Source organism: Oncorhynchus kisutch, linkage group LG12 (assembly GCF_002021735.2).
Source record: "Oncorhynchus kisutch isolate 150728-3 linkage group LG12, Okis_V2, whole genome shotgun sequence".
Lineage (NCBI taxonomy): Eukaryota > Metazoa > Chordata > Actinopteri > Salmoniformes > Salmonidae > Oncorhynchus > Oncorhynchus kisutch.
This window is the reverse complement of record NC_034185.2, coordinates 24,973,070-24,991,521: the sequence shown is the minus strand read 5'-3', so window position 1 is coordinate 24,991,521 and position 18,452 is coordinate 24,973,070. Positions and strand designations below refer to the sequence as shown.

Here is an 18,452-nt window from a genome sequence, read left to right as displayed (position 1 = left end):
CTGTCCCAGTGCTGCCCTGTCCCATTGTCACTCTTCATGGCCAGTAATGTGGCGGTAGCCACGCACTGAAGGAGCAACACAGGAGCGAATCATATCGTTGACCGGAGAGCAGGGGTTTGGGCCGGAGAAAACACATCTCTGAGGCCATTTTTCACTATTAGCCTGGCAAGTTATTTATAGAGCTAGGGAGGAGGAGGAGTGGGGAGGGGGAGGCGGCAGGGGAAGCGGGGCGGGAGGGGTAGAGGGAAGGAGGGAGAGTAGAGGGATACCATGTTATGGCTCGCTCTTTGACAGCACATACTCGCTTTTGGATAGGACAACCCCCGGGGGGTCAGAGGTGGTGTGTGTCCAGACTGCTGTAGTGTGGTGTCGCCCGCCAGGCCAGCCTGATAAGGTTGTGCTGCTGTGTCATAACAACACAACACTTAGAGAGAGAAGCAGCCGGCAACAGCCCTGCTCCTGCCGCTCCACCCCATAACTGCTGTCTTTCACTTGACCCCTCTATTTGTGGTCATGTCTTGCTTAGGAAAATGTCATCTTACTTTGTAAAAAAAGACTGTGGAGCCAGCAAAGAGAGGGCAGGCAGGCCGGCCGGCAGGCAGGCGAGAGAGAGAATGAGCATGAGCGCTGCCTGCCTTCCTGCTCTGTGGGCCAGTGGAAGGTCCTCTAAATGTAGTCTGTTGTATAATCCCTCTGGGGGCCCTATTGCTATTTCTGATCCTGGATATGCGTCACAACTGACTGGGTATTTTCTCTGGTGACTAGCTTACATCAGTAGGTCTCCGAGCAAGCATACGCTCTCACTACCAGTGAGTGGCTATTCTGATTGATGGGAGTTTGGCCCCGCTGTTTTGGCTTTCTATCGGTGACCCCGGAGAATGGACAGGAAAAGTTTCACCCCAGAGGATTGCTGTTGGTGACTGGAGATGTTGTGGGACTGGGGAGCTGATATACCCAGGTAAGTAGACATACCGTTTCTACCTCTCCTTTTCTCTACCTCGTCTCTCTCTCTCTCTCTCTGTGGTGATGCTGCTGAGAAGTGATTCCCTTGTTGTCAGTGTGTTTGTAAACTGAATGGAGGATGACAGTGGCTGTTGGATCTCCACCATACACAGCCTTCTTCTCTGTGTTTTGGTACAAGCTGTCTGCTGTGTGTTGTCGTGGCGATACAGCCGTCACTGCGTGTGTATTTGTGTGTGTGACAGATGGGGCTGGTCTGCAGGGGCTCTGTCTACCGACGGTTTGTTTGCACAGCCCTGGCAGGTATTTAAAGAGACTGAGATAAGCGAGAAACTATGACATAACCTGACCTCTTCTTCGCTCCGCAGAGCACGTTCCTCCCTACTTCATCCTCCTGTTCTCTAGCTCTCCTCCCCAGTGGTGAGGCACTTGTTGTTTAGTCCGTGAGGCAGCCTGAGGAGGGAGGAAGGGTAGCTGTAAAACACCCATTCACATCCCCCCCCCGGCTCCGCAGACGAGCGTGGCACTGCGAAGCCTCCCACCTCCTCCATCCCCCAGCCGCTGCTGTCTGTTTTAATTCTCACCTGTTCTAAATCTCACCTGTTCTAAATCTCACATAACAAGTCCGTTTTCCAGCCCAACACCCCAAGCCACTGACTCGCTTGCGGGCCTGTCTGTCTGTCTCACTCTGTGTGTGTGTTATCATACTGGAATAACTTGTTATGTGAGGGAAGGTCCTGGTGATAAGGCAGGGAAACACCACACATACACACACCTCATGCCTCACGCACGCACACACACACACACGCATGCAAACACACACTATTTCAAAGTTGTTGTTTTCGGAAAAGCTTATCTTCTTGCCGCTCTGCATGCCTAATGACATACACCACCCCAACAACAACAACCCCAACCCCAGACTCCATCATCTGGGGCCCAGGGGTGAGATTACCACAACCTTGAAATTAGCTTCCATGGCTGGGTCCTTTTTTATCAACCCTCCCTCCCTCCTCTCCTCTCCTCTCCTCTCCTCTCCTCTCCTCTCCTCTCCTCTCTCTCCCTTCTCTCCTCAGTCAGCCAGAGAGATTCCTCTTATGCACTCTCTCTCTTGTCTTTTTCTCCCTCTGTCTGTCTTTCTGCGGAGAAGAGAACTGTAATGCCCCTATCTGGCACCTGTGGAATGAGGACTCGTGCCTCTGCTAAGTGTGCTAAACTATTTTTCCATTCTCTAATTCTCAGACGATTTATAATGTGTGTCGCCGCAGCTCACAGTGCTTCAGGGGGTTTGGGGGGGGGGGCATTTTTGCACGGGCATGTCTCGAGGACACCCTCTCCCTCACTGTAGGCCCCCTGTCTGGTCTCCTACTGTCTCTCAACAGTGTGGAGATACATTTTAAGAGACTCAACATCCTAATCCTAATACCAGGAAGTTATGGAAGGGATGTCTGGGCATGCTATTGCTAGTGTTTGCCCTGTGTATAGTGCTGTACGTCAGCATCCTGACAGGGCAGAGAGAGGGAGCGGTGAGTACCACTCTACCACATCGTTATGGTGGGGTGATGGGGCGTGTTGGTCATGTGTCTGTCTATATAGTGTCTGTCTGTATAGTGTCCGTCTGTCTGTTTGTCTGTCTGTCATTGGGGGCCAATCCAATTACCCACCCAAGTTGGATCCCATTAGCCCTCAAAGTGCGTGGGGTATTGTGATGCAGGGCTACATTAAACAGCCATCACTATGGTTACAGGGTTACAATGGAACCACATTGGGAACCACCTGATACGGACCCTGCTTTATCAGTTGCCCTCTCTTGGCAGCGGGACAGGACAGTAATTGTGTGCAGGTTTTGGTACTGCATTTGTTGTTGCTTGTTTTCTGTTTGCTATTATTTGATTACCCTCAAGCCTGTGTGTGTGCGTGCGTGATAAAGATCTCCCTGGATCCCCAACAGTGGGAAGGGGGTCTCCTAACTAACTTTGTTTTTCCATCTATCTAACTCGGTGTTTGCTGCTTGCTTCCAGACCTTTCTACAGTGAGTGAAACAGTCAGTCCCACTCCCTCCACTCTACAATGGTCTACTGTGCAGAGAGGCCTTACTGCCATCTGCTTTATTGCTACTCGTTCGCTCCCACATCCATGACCTCCGCTGGGAATGATTTTACATTCAGTAGCCTATGTCCTCAATCTGAGTATTTTTTGGGGGAAGTGTTCACCTCATGTACTTCACCCAGGTTTAGAGTAGCCTGGTAGCAGATCAGTTTGTGCTTATTTCATGCTCTCCTTTTTTCATGTTCCGTGCCATGCAAAACGTGACACGGTGTTGGCGACAGCACATAAATCAGATCTGGTGTAGCAAAATGCTTATGTTTCTAGCTCCAACAGTGCAGTAATACCTGACACTCCAAAACAATACACACAAATCCACAAAATAAAAAGAAAGGAATGAAGAAATATAGAGTATATACAGTTCTGTGACCACTCTAGCAGCAAACACCAAGTACGTTAGTCTCCATTTCTCTGTCGGATCCAAACCGCTATCTGGCTGGGTATACAGATCCCTCCCTCTCTCCACCTTCGGGCTTCTACCCCACCCCACTACTGTAGGAGAAGGGAACAGGGGGACATTAGGGAGAAGGGCTGTCCTTGTGCAGTGTCCTGTCTCTGTCTGCTGTAGTGTAATATCCAGGTGGATGGGTTCAGTGTGTTAACCTGAGACGCGTGATCCTCAGTGACCTTGTCCAAAGAGCGTTCGTTCAGCTGTCTGATTCAGAGGAGGAAGTAAATCAACATGTCAGCACTTTTACCACTGCTCTCCTTTCTCTCTCTCTCTCTCTCTCTCTCTCTCTTTTTCCTTCTCTTTCTGTCCCTCTCAAGTTCTCTCTCCCCTTTCTTCCTCTCTCTCTCTCTCTCTCTCTCTCTCTTTTTCCTTCTCTTCTGTCCCTCTCAAGTTCTCTCTCCCCTTTCTTCCTCTCTCTTCCTCTCTCTCTCTCTCTCTCTCTCTCTCTCTCTCTCTCTCTCTCTCTCTCTCTCTCTCTCAAAAGTATGTGTGTTCTGAAACAGGACTTTGGCCACAGAGTGAGTGACTGTGCATAGTAACGCAGCCTAGCCGGTCGTATGCTCCAGTATTGACGTTTTCCTCTATCGACATGACCTATATCTGGTCCTCGCGGTGTAGGTAGTAACATAACCACACAGCTAGAGTTACTGAAGCCAACACGACTTCCTTTAAGGATCGCGTTCTGAAGAGCTATCTGCTCAATACATTCTTCTGAATGGATACTCCCACACATAACCGCTGTACAGCAGATGCCTGTACAGCGGAATATATATATATCGCCGAATATATATCAGTCCTTGAAACACACACATACTGTAGGCATTATCATCATCAATGGATCCCTGGTTCTAGTAATACTATATTGAGGTGCATTGCGCAAACTTATTTTCACAATTCTCCTTGTAGCTACACGTTGTGCTTGTCTCACCCCCAAATCTCCTTCTTATGGAGAATTCTGAATTAGGAGGGTGGCACATATATGATTCATCTGGTCCTGTGAAGAACGTTGTCAGGACAGACAGACAGACAGTCCAGTAGTTGTAGTTGTGGAGGTGATTAGAAAGGGGAGTCTGTGTCCTGTTGGACTGTAGTGTCTGAGGATGAGTGTTACACTAAATATGTGTGGGGGTGGTCACTTCTCCCTCTCTCTTTCACTCTCTTGCGCTCTGTCTCTCCTCCGCTCCTTTTCCCTCCCTCCCTCCCTCCCTCCCTCCCTCCCTCCCTCCCTCCCTCCCTCCCTCCCTCCCTCCCTCCCTCCCTCCCTCCCTCCCTCCCTCCCTCCCTCCCTCCCTCCCTCCCTCTCCCAGTGAATGCCTGTGTCCTGGTCTCTGACAGGGCGCAGTGGGTCTAAGCCCCTCACACCTTCTGTCCTTCAGTCCAGCAGCCATTGGTGCCAGGCCCGAGAGAGAGTGTGTGTGTGAGAGAGAGAGAGAGAGAGAGAGAGAGAGAGAGAGAGAGAGAGAGAGCGAGGCCCTGGTAGGTGGGCAAGCTCCCCTCTCTCTGCCTCCTACCCCCTTCATACCCAGCAGGCAGCCAAACACAGCCCTGCCTTTGGCAAACATGGCTTTGTGCTCACAACTGTGCTTAACAGTTAAGATATTTTTTAAATTGAATTAGTGAGAGAGAGAGAGAGAGAGAGAGAGAGAGAGAGAGAGAGAGAGAGAGAGAGAGAGAGAGGGGAAATGGGTTAGAGAGAGGGGAAACGGGGAGAGAGAGAGAGAGAGAGGGGAAACGGGTTAGAGAGAGGGGAAACGGGGAGAGAGAGGGAGAGGGGAAACGGGTTAGAGAGAGGGGAAACGGGTTAGAGAGAGGGGAACGGGAAGAGAGAGGGAGAGGGGAAACGGGGAGAGAGAGAGAGGGGAAACGGGTTAGAGAGAGGGGAAACGGGGAGAGAGAGAGAGGGGAAACGGGGAGAGAGAGGGGAAACGGGTTAGAGAGAGGGGAAACGGGGGGAGAGAGGGGAAACGGGTTAGAGAGAGGGGAAACGGGGAGAGAGAGAGAGAGAGAGAGAGGGGAAACGGGTTAGAGAGAGGGGAAACGGGGGGAGAGAGAGAGAGAGAGGGGAAACGGGTTAGAGAGAGGGGAAACGGGGAGAGAGAGAGAGAGAGAGAGGGGAAACGTGGAGAGAGAGAGAGAGATGAAAGGGGGGAAATGGGGAGAGAGAGGGGTACTGAAGGGAAAAAGACAATGAATCTATTTCTTAGTCAAAAACATATTGGACCTCTCTGAAGTAGGTCCATCATGCCTCTTGTCCATTGTGTTCACAATCAGTATTCACACAGTTACCATGGGTTACTATTAGTCAAGTATGAAGCACTGGAACACACATGAATATATGAATATGATCAACTGTCAAACAAAAACAACGAATCATAAAAACATATGACCTTTGTCAACAATGCTTGCGTGAATCACACAAATTCAAATCGACTGAAGGTAAGCCTCAAGATTAGGGATGAGCTTGTATGGCTAGCATTGGCCACTGTTAGCATATCAGGAAGCCTAGTGTATGTGTTCTGTGTGTCTGGCTAGCTGTGTCAGGCTAGCTGTTTCCAGATCCTGGCAGGTGGGCTGGAGGTGCTGGGTCCTGGCCTACATTGGAGGATTAGCACAGATGCTAATGCTAATGTCAGTGGTTTGGCAGGGCAGCACCCCTCAGTGTGACCAGGACTAGCTGCTGGTGCTCTGTCATTACAGCCTGCTGCCAGCACTGCCCAGCAGTGGGAGGCCAGGCTCCAGGCCCGGACACACACAGAGGAAGTGAAAAGACAGGGCTGGGGGGCTTCTCAGACAGATGGCCCGCTGACACGGGACACAGTGCCCAGGGCAGGCTGAAAGGACATGCAGAGAGAGAGGAAGGTGAAAGAGAGATAATGAATGAGAGGCTCCATGTAGAGGTGAGAGAGAGATATTGTAATGTGGCCAGGAAAGCGTGGGACTGTGTTCCATGGTGTAAACACTTCATCTCCAGGTGGTGCCACCTGTCCACCCAGTCTTGTTCCTGGCCACGTCCACTCTGATCCCCCACACCCACAGAAAGGGGACTGGAGGCAGGGACTCAAGCCCAGAATGGAGCTCCAGTGCTGGGGCTCATTGTGGCACAGTCAGGCTACTCATCCATGGCTGAACAAAGCTAGCAGGCTAACCGCTAGAAGGGTAGCATTTTGTTAGCACTCAGTATTTTACACTATAGAGCCTTAAGTTGAGAGAGAGGCTTCATGAACTACAGTAGGATCAGCTTCAGCTCTCGTAAACGAAATCCCTCTGAAATGATCCAGTCACTGGCGCGACCAAGCTTCCTGTCTGCAGTTCGTTTGTTCAGACTCACTAATCTTCTCGCTCTCTCTCTCTCTCTCTCTCTCTCTCTCTCTCTCTCTCTCTCTCTCTCTCTCTCTCTCTCTCTCTCTCTCTGTCTCTCGCTCGCTCGCTTCCAGAGACAACTGCTGCTGCACCGCTCATTTAAATCATGGAAAAATCACCGGGCCAGTCGGCGTGCATTACTCATAGCACAGGTGGACCCCAAACCTCCATAAAAATATCTGTGGACTTATGCATATAGATGTCGTCATTTTAATGATCCCCCTTATTTTCCTATAAACCAGAGATTACAAGTATATATAGTATTATTATTGTTTTTCCATGTCTTTTATTCTTGTCTTTTTCCATAACGGAGATTATTTCCATTTCTGTAGGTCCAGAGTGATAGTGGAGGGAAATGCCTGGAGACTAGTTCATCGTTAGCTGGGTCTGTGGGGTTGCATGGTTGTTGTGTGCAGCAGAGAGACAAAGGGAAGGAGAGAGTGGGGTAGAGACAGAGAGAGTGGGGTAGAGAACAGAGAGAGTGGGGTAGAGACAGAGGAGGGGTAGGCGGTGGTAGACTAGAGAGGAGAGGTGGGGTAGAGACAGGGAGGGGGGTAGGACAGAGAGAGTGGGGTAGAGGACAGAGAGAGTGGGGTAGAGGACAGGAGAGAGTGGGGTAGAGACAGAGAGATGGGGTAGAGACAGAGAGAGTGGGGTAGAGACAGAGAGAGTGGGGTAGAGAAAGAGAGAGTGGGGGTAGAGACAGAGAGAGTGGGGTAGAGACAGAGAGAGTGGGGTAGAGACAGAGAGAGTGCGGTAGAGACAGAGAGAGTGGGGTAGAGACAGAGGAGAGTTGGGTAGAGACAGAGAGAGTGGGGTAGAGACAGAGAGAGTTGGGGTAGAGACAGAGAGAGTGGGGTAGAGACAGAGAGAGTGGGGGGTAGAGACAGAGAGAGTGCGGTAGAGACAGAGAGAGTGGGGGTAGAGACAGAGAGAGTAAGAGTAGAGACAGAGAGAGTGGGGTAGAGACAGAGAGAGTTGCGGTATGAGACAGAGAGAGGTGGTTAGAGACAGAGAGAGTGCGGTAGAGACAGAGAGAGTGCGGTAGAGACAGAGAGAGTGGGGGGTAGAGAGAGAGAGAGTGGGGTAGAGACAGAGAGAGTGGGGTAGAGACAGAGAGAGTGGGGTAGAGACAGAGAGAGTGGGGTAGAGACAGAGAGAGTGGGGTAGAGACAGAGAGAGTAAGAGTAGAGACAGAGAGAGTCGGTAGAGACAGAGAGAGTGGGGTAGAGACACAGAGAGTGGGGGTAGAGTCAGAGGAGAGTGCGCGGTAGAGACAGAGAGGTGGGTAGAGACCAGAGAGTGGGGGTAGAGACAGAGAGAGTGCGGTAGAGGACAGAGAGAGTGGGTAGAGACAGAGAGAGTGGGGTAGAGACAGAGAGAGTGGGGTAGAGACAGAGAGAGTAAGAGTAGAGACAGAGAGAGTGCGGTAGAGACAGAGAGAGTGGGGTAGAGACAGAGAGAGTGCGGTAGAGACAGAGAGAGTGGGGTAGAGACAGAGAGACTGGGGTAGAGACAGAGAGAGTGGGGTAGAGACAGAGAGAGTGCAGTAGAGACAGAGAGAGTGGGGTAGAGACAGAGAGAGTGCAGTAGAGACAGAGAGAGTGGGGTAGAGACAGAGAGAGTGGGGTAGAGACAGAGAGAGTGGGGTAGAGACAGAGAGACTGGGGTAGAGACAGAGAGAGTGCGGTAGAGACAGAGAGAGTGGGGTAGAGACAGAGAGAGTGGGGTAGAGACAGAGAGAGTGGGGTAGAGACAGAGATAGTGGGGTAGAGACAGAGAGAGTAAGAGTAGAGACAGAGAGAGTGGGGTAGAGACAGAGAGAGTGGGGTAGAGACAGAGAGAGTGGGGTAGAGACAGAGAGAGTGCGGTAGAGACAGAGAGAGTGGGGGGTAGAGACAGAGAGAGTAAGAGTAGAGACGAGAGAGTGGGGGTAGAGACAGAGAGAGTGCGGTAGAGACAGAGAGAGTGGGGTAGAGACAGAGAGACTGCGGTAGAGACAGAGAGAGTGCGGTAGAGACAGAGAGAGTGCAGTAGAGACAGAGAGGAGTGGGTAGAGACAGAGAGAGTGGGGTAGAGACAGAGAGAGTGGGGTAGAGACAGAGAGAGTGCGGTAGAGACAGAGAGAGTGGGGTAGAGACAGAGAGAATGTGGGGTAGAGACAGAGAGAGTGCGGTAGAGACAGAGAGAGTGCGGTAGAGACAGAGAGAGTGGGGTAGAGAGAGAGAGAGTGCGGTAGAGACAGAGAGAGTGGGGTAGAGACAGAGAGTGGGGTAGAGACAGAGAGAGTGGGGTAGAGACAGAGAGAGTGGGGTAGAGACAGAGAGAGTGGGGTAGAGACAGAGAGAGTAAGAGTAGAGACAGAGAGAGTGCGGTAGAGACAGAGAGAGTGGGGTAGAGACACAGAGAGTGGGGTAGAGTCAGAGAGAGTGCGGTAGAGACAGAGAGGTGCGTAGAGACAGAGAGAGTGGGGTAGAGACAGAGAGAGTGGGGTAGAGACGAGAGAGTGGGTAGAGACAGAGAGAGTGGGGTAGAGACAGAGAGAGTGGGGTAGAGACAGAGAGAGTGGGGTAGAGACAGAGAGAGTGGGTAGAGACAGAGAGAGTGGGGTAGAGGACAGAGAGAGTGGGGGTAGAGACAGAGAGAGTGGGGTAGAGACAGAGAGAGTGGGGGTAGAGACAGAGAGAGTGCGGGTAGAGACAGAGAGAGTGGGTAGAGACAGAGAGAGGGGGTAGAGACAGAGAGGGGTAGAGACAGAGGAGTGGGGTAAGAGACAGAGAGAGTGGGGTAGAGACAGAGATAGTGGGTAGAGACAGAGAGAGTGGGGTAGAGACAGAGAGAGTGGGGTAGAGACAGAGAGAGTGGGTAGAGACAGAGAGAGTAAGAGTAGAGACAGAGAGAGTGCGGTAGAGACAGAGAGAGTGGGGTAGAGACAGAGAGAGTGGGGTAGGACAGAGAGAGTGGGGTAGAGACAGAGAGAGTAAGAGTAGAGACAGAGAGAGTGGGTAGAGACAGAGAGAGTGCGGTAGAGACAGAGAGAGTGGGGGTAGAGACAGAGAGAGTGCGGTAGAGACAGAGAGAGTGGGGTAGAGACAGAGAGAGTAAGAGTAGAGACAGAGAGAGTGGGTAGAGACAGAGGGAGTGCGGTAGAGGACAGAGAGAGTGGGGTAGAGACAGAGAGAGTGCGCGGTAGAGACAGAGAGAGTGCGGTAGAGACAGAGAGAGTGGGGTAGAGAGAGGAGAGAGTGCGGTAGAGACAGAGAGAGTGGGGGTAGAGACAGAGAGTGGGGTAGAGACAGAGAGAGTAAGAGTAGAGACAGAGAGAGTGGGGTAGAGACAGAGAGAGTGCGGTAGAGACAGAGAGAGTGGGGTAGAGACAGAGAGAGTGGGGTAGAGACAGAGAGAGTGGGGGTAGAGACAGAGAGAGTGGGGTAGAGACAGAGAGAGTGGGGTAGAGACAGAGAGAGTGGGGTAGAGACAGAGAGAGTGGGGTAGAGACAGAGATAGTGGGTAGAGACAGAGAGAGTAAGAGTAGAGACAGAGAGAGTGGGGTAGAGACAGAGAGAGTGGGGTAGAGACAGAGAGAGTGCGGTAGAGACAGAGAGAGTGGGGTAGAGACAGAGAGAGTAAGAGTAGAGACAGAGAGAGTGGGGTAGAGACAGAGAGAGTGCCGGTAGAGACAGAGAGAGTGGGGTAGAGACAGAGAGACTGCGGTAGAGACAGAGAGAGTGCGGTAGAGACAGAGAGAGTGCAGTAGAGACAGAGAGAGTGGGTAGAGACAGAGAGAGTGGGGTAGAGACAGAGAGAGTGGGGGTAGAGACAGAGAGAGTTAAGAGTAGAGACAGAGAGAGTGGGGTAGAGACAGAGAGAGTAAGAGTAGAGACAGAGAGAGAGTGGGGTAGAGACAGAGGAATGTGGGGGTAGAGACAGAGAGAGTGCGGTAGAGACAGAGAGAGTGCGGTAGAGGACAGAGAGAGTGGGTAGAGAGAGAGAGAGTGCGGTAGAGGACAGAGAGAGTGGGGTAGAGACAGAGAGAGTGGGGTAGAGACAGAGAGAGTGGGGTAGAGACAGAGAGGGTGGGGTAGAGACAGAGAGAGTGGGGTAGAGACAGAGAGAGTAAGAGTAGAGACAGAGAGAGTGCGGTAGAGACAGAGAGAGTGGGGTAGAGACACAGAGAGTGGGGTAGAGTCAGAGAGAGTGGCGGTAGAGACAGGAGGGTGCGGTAGAGACAGAGAGAGTGGGGTAGAGACAGAGAGAGTGGGGTAGAGACAGAGAGAGTGGGGTAGAGACAGAGAGAGTGGGGTAGAGACAGAGAGAGTGGGGTAGAGACAGGGAGAGTGGGGTAGAGACAGAGAGAGTGGGGTAGAGACAGAGAGAGTGGGGTAGAGACAGAGAGAGTGGGGTAGAGACAGAGAGAGTGGGGTAGAGACAGGGAGAGTGGGGTAGAGACAGAGAGAGTGGGGTAGAGACAGAGAGAGTGCGGTAGAGACAGAGAGAGTGGGGTAGAGACAGAGAGAGTGGGGGTAGAGACAGAGAGAGTGGGGTAGAGACAGAGAGAGTGGGGTAGAGACAGAGAGAGTGGGGTAGAGACAGAGATAGTGGGGTAGAGACAGAGAGAGTGGGGTAGAGACAGAGAGAGTGGGGTAGAGACAGAGAGAGTGGGGTAGAGACAGAGAGAGTAAGAGTAGAGACAGAGAGAGTGCGGTAGAGACAGAGAGAGTGGGTTAGAGACAGAGAGAGTGGGGTAGAGACAGAGAGAGTGGGGTAGAGACAGAGAGAGTAAGAGTAGAGACAGAGAGAGTGGGGTAGAGACAGAGAGAGTGCGGTAGAGACAGAGAGAGTGGGGTAGAGACAGAGAGAGTGCGGTAGAGACAGAGAGAGTGGGTAGAGACAGAGAGAGTAAGAGTAGAGACAGAGAGAGTGGGGTAGAGACAGAGGGAGTGCGGTAGAGACAGAGAGAGTGGGGTAGAGACCAGAGAGTGTGCGGTAGAGACAGAGAGAGTGCGGTAGAGACAGAGAGAGTGGGGTAGAGAGAGAGAGAGTGCGGTAGAGACAGAGAGAGTGGGGTAGAGACAGAGAGAGTGGGGTAGAGACAAGAGAGTAAGAGTAGAGACAGAGAGAGTGGGGTAGAGACAGAGAGAGTGCGGTAGAGACAGAGAGAGTGGGGGTAGAGACAGAGGAGAGTGCGGTAGAGACAGAGAGAGGTGCGGTAGAGACAGAGAGAGTGGGGTAGAGAGAGAGAGAGTGCGGTAGAGACAGAGAGAGTGGGGTACGAGACAGAGAGAGTGGGGTAGAGACAGAGAGAGTGGGGTAGAGACAGAGAGAGTGGGGTAGAGACAGAGAGAGTGGGTAGAGACAGAGAGAGTGGGGTAGAGACCGAGAGAGTGGGGTAGAGACAGAGAGAGTGCGGTAGAGACAAGAGAGTGGGGTAGAGGACAGAGAGAGTGGGGTAGAGACAGAGAGAGTAAGAGTAGAGACAGAGAGAGTGGGGTAGAGACAGAGAGAGTGCGGTAGAGACAGAGAGAGTGCAGTAGAGACAGCGAGAGTGGGGTAGAGACAGAGAGAGTGGGGTAGAGACAGAGAGAGTGGGGTAGAGACAGAGAGAGTGCGGTAGAGACAGAGAGAGTGGGGTAGAGACAGAGAGAGTGGGGTAGAGACAGAGAGAGTGGGGTAGAGACAGAGAGAGTGGGGTAGAGACAGAGAGAGTGGGGTAGAGACAGAGAGAGTGGGGTAGAGACAGAGAGAGTGCAGTAGAGACAGAGAGAGTGCAGTAGAGACAGAGAGAGTGGGGTTAGAGACAGAGAGAGTGCAGTAGAGAGAGAGAGTGTGGTAGAGACAGAGAGAGTGGGGTAGAGACAGAGAGAGTGGGGTAGAGACAGAGAGAGTGCAGTAGAGACAGAGAGAGTAAGAGTAAGAGAGAGAGAGTGACAGGGATCTAACTATTAGGGATGAAAAAACTGACAGCAGAATTGCTCCCTTGGTGAAGTAAAGTGGATGGAATTTACACCCATGAATAGTAACTGTCCAGTAGGATTTACCAGCTGACTTAGAGAGCATAGAGACATGAAGGTAGACCGAGGAAAACACCAGCGAGAGGAGAACAGAACCCGTTGTCTCTAACACTGGTTTAAAAACAGCAGTAGTGAGGGGGTGAGTGAGTGGTGCCCACGGGTGCATAGAGAAAGCATGTGAGAAAGGAGATAGCACACTGCCCCCAGCCTTACAGTAGCCCAGTGTACAACACAACCCGACACACTGCCCCCAGCCTTACAGTAGCCCAGTGTACAACACAACACAACCCGACACACTGCCCCCAGCCTTACAGTAGCCCAGTGTACAACACAACCCGACACACTGCCCCCAGCCTTACAGTAGCCCAGTGTACAACACAACACAACCCGACACACTGCCCCCAGCCTTACAGTAGCCCAGTGTACAACACAACACAACCCGACACACTGCCCCCAGCCTTACAGTAGCCCAGTGTACAACACAACCCGACACACTGCCCCCAGCCTTACAGTAGCCCAGTGTACAACACAACCCGACACACTGCACCCAGCCTTACAGTAGCCCAGTGTACAACACAACACAACCCGACACACTGCCCCCAGCCTTACAGTAGCCCAGTGTACAACACAACCCGACACACTGCACCCAGCCTTACAGTAGCCCAGTGTACAACACAACACAACCCGACACACTGCCCCCCAGCCTTACAGTAGCCCAGTGTACAACACAACCCGACACACTGCCCCCAGCCTTACAGTAGCCCAGTGTACAACACAACACAACCCGACACACTGCCCCCAGCCTTACAGTAGCCCAGTGTACAACACAACCCGACACACTGCCCCCAGCCTTACAGTAGCCCAGTGTACAACACAACCCGACACACTGCCCCCAGCCTTACAGTAGCCCAGTGTACAACACAACCCGACACACTGCCCCCAGCCTTACAGTAGCCCAGTGTACAACACAACCCGACACACTGGCCTGACTGTCTGTTTGAACCACATGCAAACACTGTGGAGAGGTCAGTTGTAATGATGACAGGCGGATAGAACAAGGCTGCTCAGCCCTCTAGTGCTCTGTCCTCTGAAACTAATACAGACTCTCTCTTAATCACCTATGAAATTCATTATGTCTGGAATATTTCTACACGGATGATGAGACATCCAGTGGTGTTTGGTCTGAGTGTTTTTGTCACCCAGCAGTAACTATGTGCTACTGGTTCCTCTGTATTCAGTCAAACACAGGAGGAACCTCAAGAGCAGGACAAAAGGAAGAGAGGAAGTGATGCAATGTATCAGCAGTCATGGGAGAAAACAGATATTGTGTCTGTGTGTCACCCGGTGAAACCCGTGGGCCCACTTTTTCTAAGTTATCTATTTTGTCTATCGGATAGGACTAAAGGCATTGAAATAGAACCAGAGTCCCCATTTGAGTCAATGATTTGTCCACTTTATTCATTCTATTTCTATGCATGTAATCCTCTCTGATAGGCAAAATCCAGAGACATAACGTTTGAAAAACTGGGCCCTGAGTGTGGCCAACCCTAGCATAGGTCATCTGTAGAGACCAGAGCCGGAGGGAAAATCTGCTTTCTGGTTCTGCTTGACGCTCCCAACGGTACAAAGGCCAAGTTTGTGTTAAGATATTAAGCTGGAGAATTACACGAACAGGGCACAAGCTCTGGAAACAGGCTGGAATTTTCTTTGTGGCTTTTTGACACAATAGGGGAAATAAGTAGTGTTATTACTACTGTTGCTAATAACATGCTGATGTATTGTAAAGTACAGCACAGATCAGATTCCAATGATGATACCAGTGTAACATTCTGTCGGTGTGGTATTCTCACACCCCAGACCGATATGTCCATTGTTGGTGCCATATTTTGTGTGTGACTGTAGTGGAAGATGGTGTGTATTTGACTTGTGTGGTCAGCCATTCATACATATGTGTTTAGAGTTGAGGTTTTTACCGAATCCTTCCAGCTGTCTGTCTGTCAGCTCTACCCACAAACCTTTGACTGGAGTCGGACTTCCTCTCCATGAAAACACTTAATAAACAAACACCAGGGTGTTACTTATGAGGATACCCCAGCGGCACACACACACACACACACACACACACACACACACACACACACACACACACACACACACACACACACACACACACACACACACACACAGAGAGTAGTGAGAGACTTCTGAGAGGTACAGCAGATGTGTGGCAGTCGTGTCTGGCCCATGGAGAAGGAGGAATGTGAAACCTCGTAACGCACCTCCGATTTTCCGTTCCCGCTGTGTACACATCCCGTTATCAATGTTATATGAAAGTAGGAAATTCCTTTAAAGCTCTGGCGCGATGTAGCTGCAGGGGGGCATTCAGCTAAGGGGGCTGTACAGGTCCAGGGCCCCGTGCATTCCTGGTTGGGGGGCATCTGGGCCCAAGGAGGAGGGGGAGGGGGGCCCATGCCTACACGGCCCAGGGTGGCCCCTTCATGACCACTTTAATGGTGGAATTAAACACTGGTATGCTACTTCATCCATTCTCTCCCTCTCCCTGTCTCTCCCTGTCTCTCCCTGTCTCTCTCTCTCTCTCTCTCTCTCTCTCTCTCTCTCTCTCTCTCTCTCTCTCTCCCCCTCTCTCGCTCTCTCTCTCTCCCCCTCTCTCGCTCTCTCTCTTTCCCCCTCTCTCTCTCTCTCTCTCTCTCTCTCCCCCTCTCTCGCTCTCTCTCTCTCCCCCTCTCTCGCTCTCTCTCGCTCACTCTCTCCCCCCCCCCCCCTCTCTCTCTCTCTCTCTCTCTCTCTCTCTCTCCCTCTCTCAGATAGATCTGCTTCTGGTAATTTGCAGCTGAAATGGCGTATAATTGGGTGAAATGTGTTTTGTGTACGTTTGCATGACGGGTGTTGCAACTTTTGGAAGAGTGCTACAATTTGATTACCACTGCCAGTTATTAAACAGAGGCTGAGGAATATATGATTGTCCAGTGGGGAGAACTGAATAGCAGCTGTTGATAGATTTCTGGTTGTGTCATATGAAAGTGCAGTACAATTTGCAGCCGGAACAAACTGTTCCTAACCAAGAGGAGTTTCAATCATTCAGTAATATTTCAGTCTGGCTGTTCCCCACAGCTGGATCTGCTTGAAGTCGTAGCATTTCCAAGAGCTGAAATCAGTCGTGACAGCTGCACTTGTACCCTGACAATACAGACAGTCCTCCATTCAGCCTGACAATGCCTCACCTTTGTCGCGTCTCACATGAATGCTCAACAGATGACAGATTTTTGCCGGAGTGAAAGAGACTTTCTCCAAATACAGAATAGGGACCTAGAATATTCCTGGCTGTCTCTGTCATTTAAATGCCCAGGAGTAGTCCTAAGTGATGAAGAGGATCTTGAGTGAGCTCATATCAGAGTTTCCTGGTGCGTTGATGTGGCCCAGGGGACTGGAGATTGTTGGTCTCCACTTCCTGTTTGGTTAATCTCATTGTCATAGAGATCAAGACAATATCAACACAATATGATATAGGTTTAACAATATAGTACTCTGCTACTATGAGGGAGGGCCATTCCTCTTGACTCTGACTAAGCCATTGTTCTATTTTTCTACTGTCCTGTTCTGTTTAGAGGTGGTGGACTGTTTTAGCTGTACATTTACTGGGACATTGCAGAGCAGAACAGTCAACTAGGGCCCAGAGTTTTTTCTGCTCAGGTCCCTGCTAGTTTTTCAGGGAAAAGTTCTAGGCCTGGCCTAGCTAGAAGCCATGTTTTTCAGGGCAAAGGCCTGGCCGAGCTAGAAGCCATGTTTTTCAGGCAAAAGTCCTAGGCCTGGCCGAGCTAGAAGCCATGTTTTTCAGGCAAAAGTCCTAGGCCTGGCCGAGCTAGAAGCCATGTTTTTCAGGCAAAAGTCCTAGGCCTGGCCGAGCTAGAAGCCATGTTTTTCAGGCAAAAGTCCTAGGCCTGGCCGAGCTAGAAGCCATGTTTTTCCACCACCACAGCTGTTTGAGCAGTGAGGTGTTTTGGTACATAGTGTTGTAGTCAGTATTGCTCGGAAAAAGAAACTCCAGCACAGTTGATTATGTGGTTTGTTTACAGGCCTTGTTGATTTATTCTCCTTCGCACCCCTTTCTGATCCCCCTCCAGACATCTATATGCACGCACACACGCGCGCACACACACACACACACACACACACACACACACACACACACACACACACACACACACACACACACACACACACACACACACACACACACACACACACACACACACACACACACACACACACACACACACAAACACACACTAGCTGTTGCTAGGAGGCAGTGGTGACTCCAGTGTGTGTCCCAGGGGAGCCAGTGTACTGTGTGGTGTATAGCCCTCCGCCCCAGTAAAACAGCAGCTGCTAACGTTACGTAAGCACTGTGCTGAAGACCAAAGATTTCCTCGTTAACTCAGAAGTAGAAAGTCATCATCGGATACGATGTACTACCATAAGCAAGTGTGTGTGTGTGTGTGTGTGTGTCTGTGTGCATGCGTGTGCGTGCCTTCCCAGCCCTCACGAGGACACCCAGTTGACTCTGACTTGAAAGATGTTTATCTGGATCCTAGAAGTTTATGTAATGTCATTGATTCATCACTGATTTGTGGTAGCTAGCTCTCTCTGTATGAAGCTGGCTCAGTGTCCCTATCTACTGTGACACCCTGAATCACATTCACTCAGCAGAGAGAGGGGGGAGAGAGAGAGGGGGAGAGGGAGAGAGAGAGGGGGAGAGAGAGAGGGGGAGAGAGGGAGAGGGAGAGAGAGGGGGGGAGAGGGAGAGAGTGAGGGGGAGAGAGAGAGGGGGAGAGGGAGAGAGAGGAAGAGAGAGAGGGTGAGAGAGAGGGGGAGAGAGGGGGAGAGAGAGGGGGAGAGAGGGAGAGGGAGAGAGAGGGGGAGAGGGAGAGAGAGAGGGGGAGAGAGAGAGGGGGAGAGGGAGAGAGAGAGAGGGGGAGAGAGAGAGGGGGAGAGGAGAGAGAGGAAGAGAGAGAGGGTGAGAGAGAGGGGGAGAGAGAGGGAGACAGCTCCTGTCTGTAATATAGAGCATGATTTCTCCATAGGCCTCTGTAGACAGAGTGCTTTAGCTGCTAGCTTTACTGTTCTGATAGGAAATAATGTTGCTGTGGACGTCTCGCTGCTGAAATACTAGCCCTTGGCTAAGACTCCTATTTCTCTGGAGAGTGAAGAGTATTTCCTCAAGAGATACAAGCCGTGCTGAGAGAGAAGCCCATCTTCTTACAACTTATCACTTAGGAGAAATTCTATAGTGCTCCGGCTTACTAGAAAATGGAAGGATACACCTTCCAAGTTATTTTGTACTTAACATGTTTTATTTAACTAGGCACGTCAGTTAATTAAGAACAAATTCTTATTTCCAATGACGGCATACCCCAGCCAAATCCGGATGACGCTGGGCAAATTGTGAGCCGCTCTATGCGACTCCCAATCACGGCCCGATGTGATACGGCCTGGATTCCAACCAGGGACTGTAGGGACGCCTCTTGCACTGAGATGCAGTGCCTTAG

At 51.1% G+C, this 18,452-nt stretch overlaps 1 protein-coding gene across 3 annotated transcripts in view; it reads left to right on the top strand.

Moving 5' to 3' along the window:
• hivep2a (HIVEP zinc finger 2a) overlaps nucleotides 1-18,452 on the top strand; it is a 96,862-nt gene that overhangs the window by 36,172 nt on the left and 42,238 nt on the right. Inside the window, exon 1 of one of the 3 annotated variants that reach the window (XM_020496550.2) lies at nucleotides 250-958. The exons of the other annotated variants lie outside the window; for them this stretch is intronic. The gene's annotated coding sequence lies outside the window, so the exon portion shown is untranslated. Of the gene's footprint in view, nucleotides 1-249; nucleotides 959-18,452 lie in introns of those variants that run through there. 3 annotated transcript variants of the gene reach the window in all.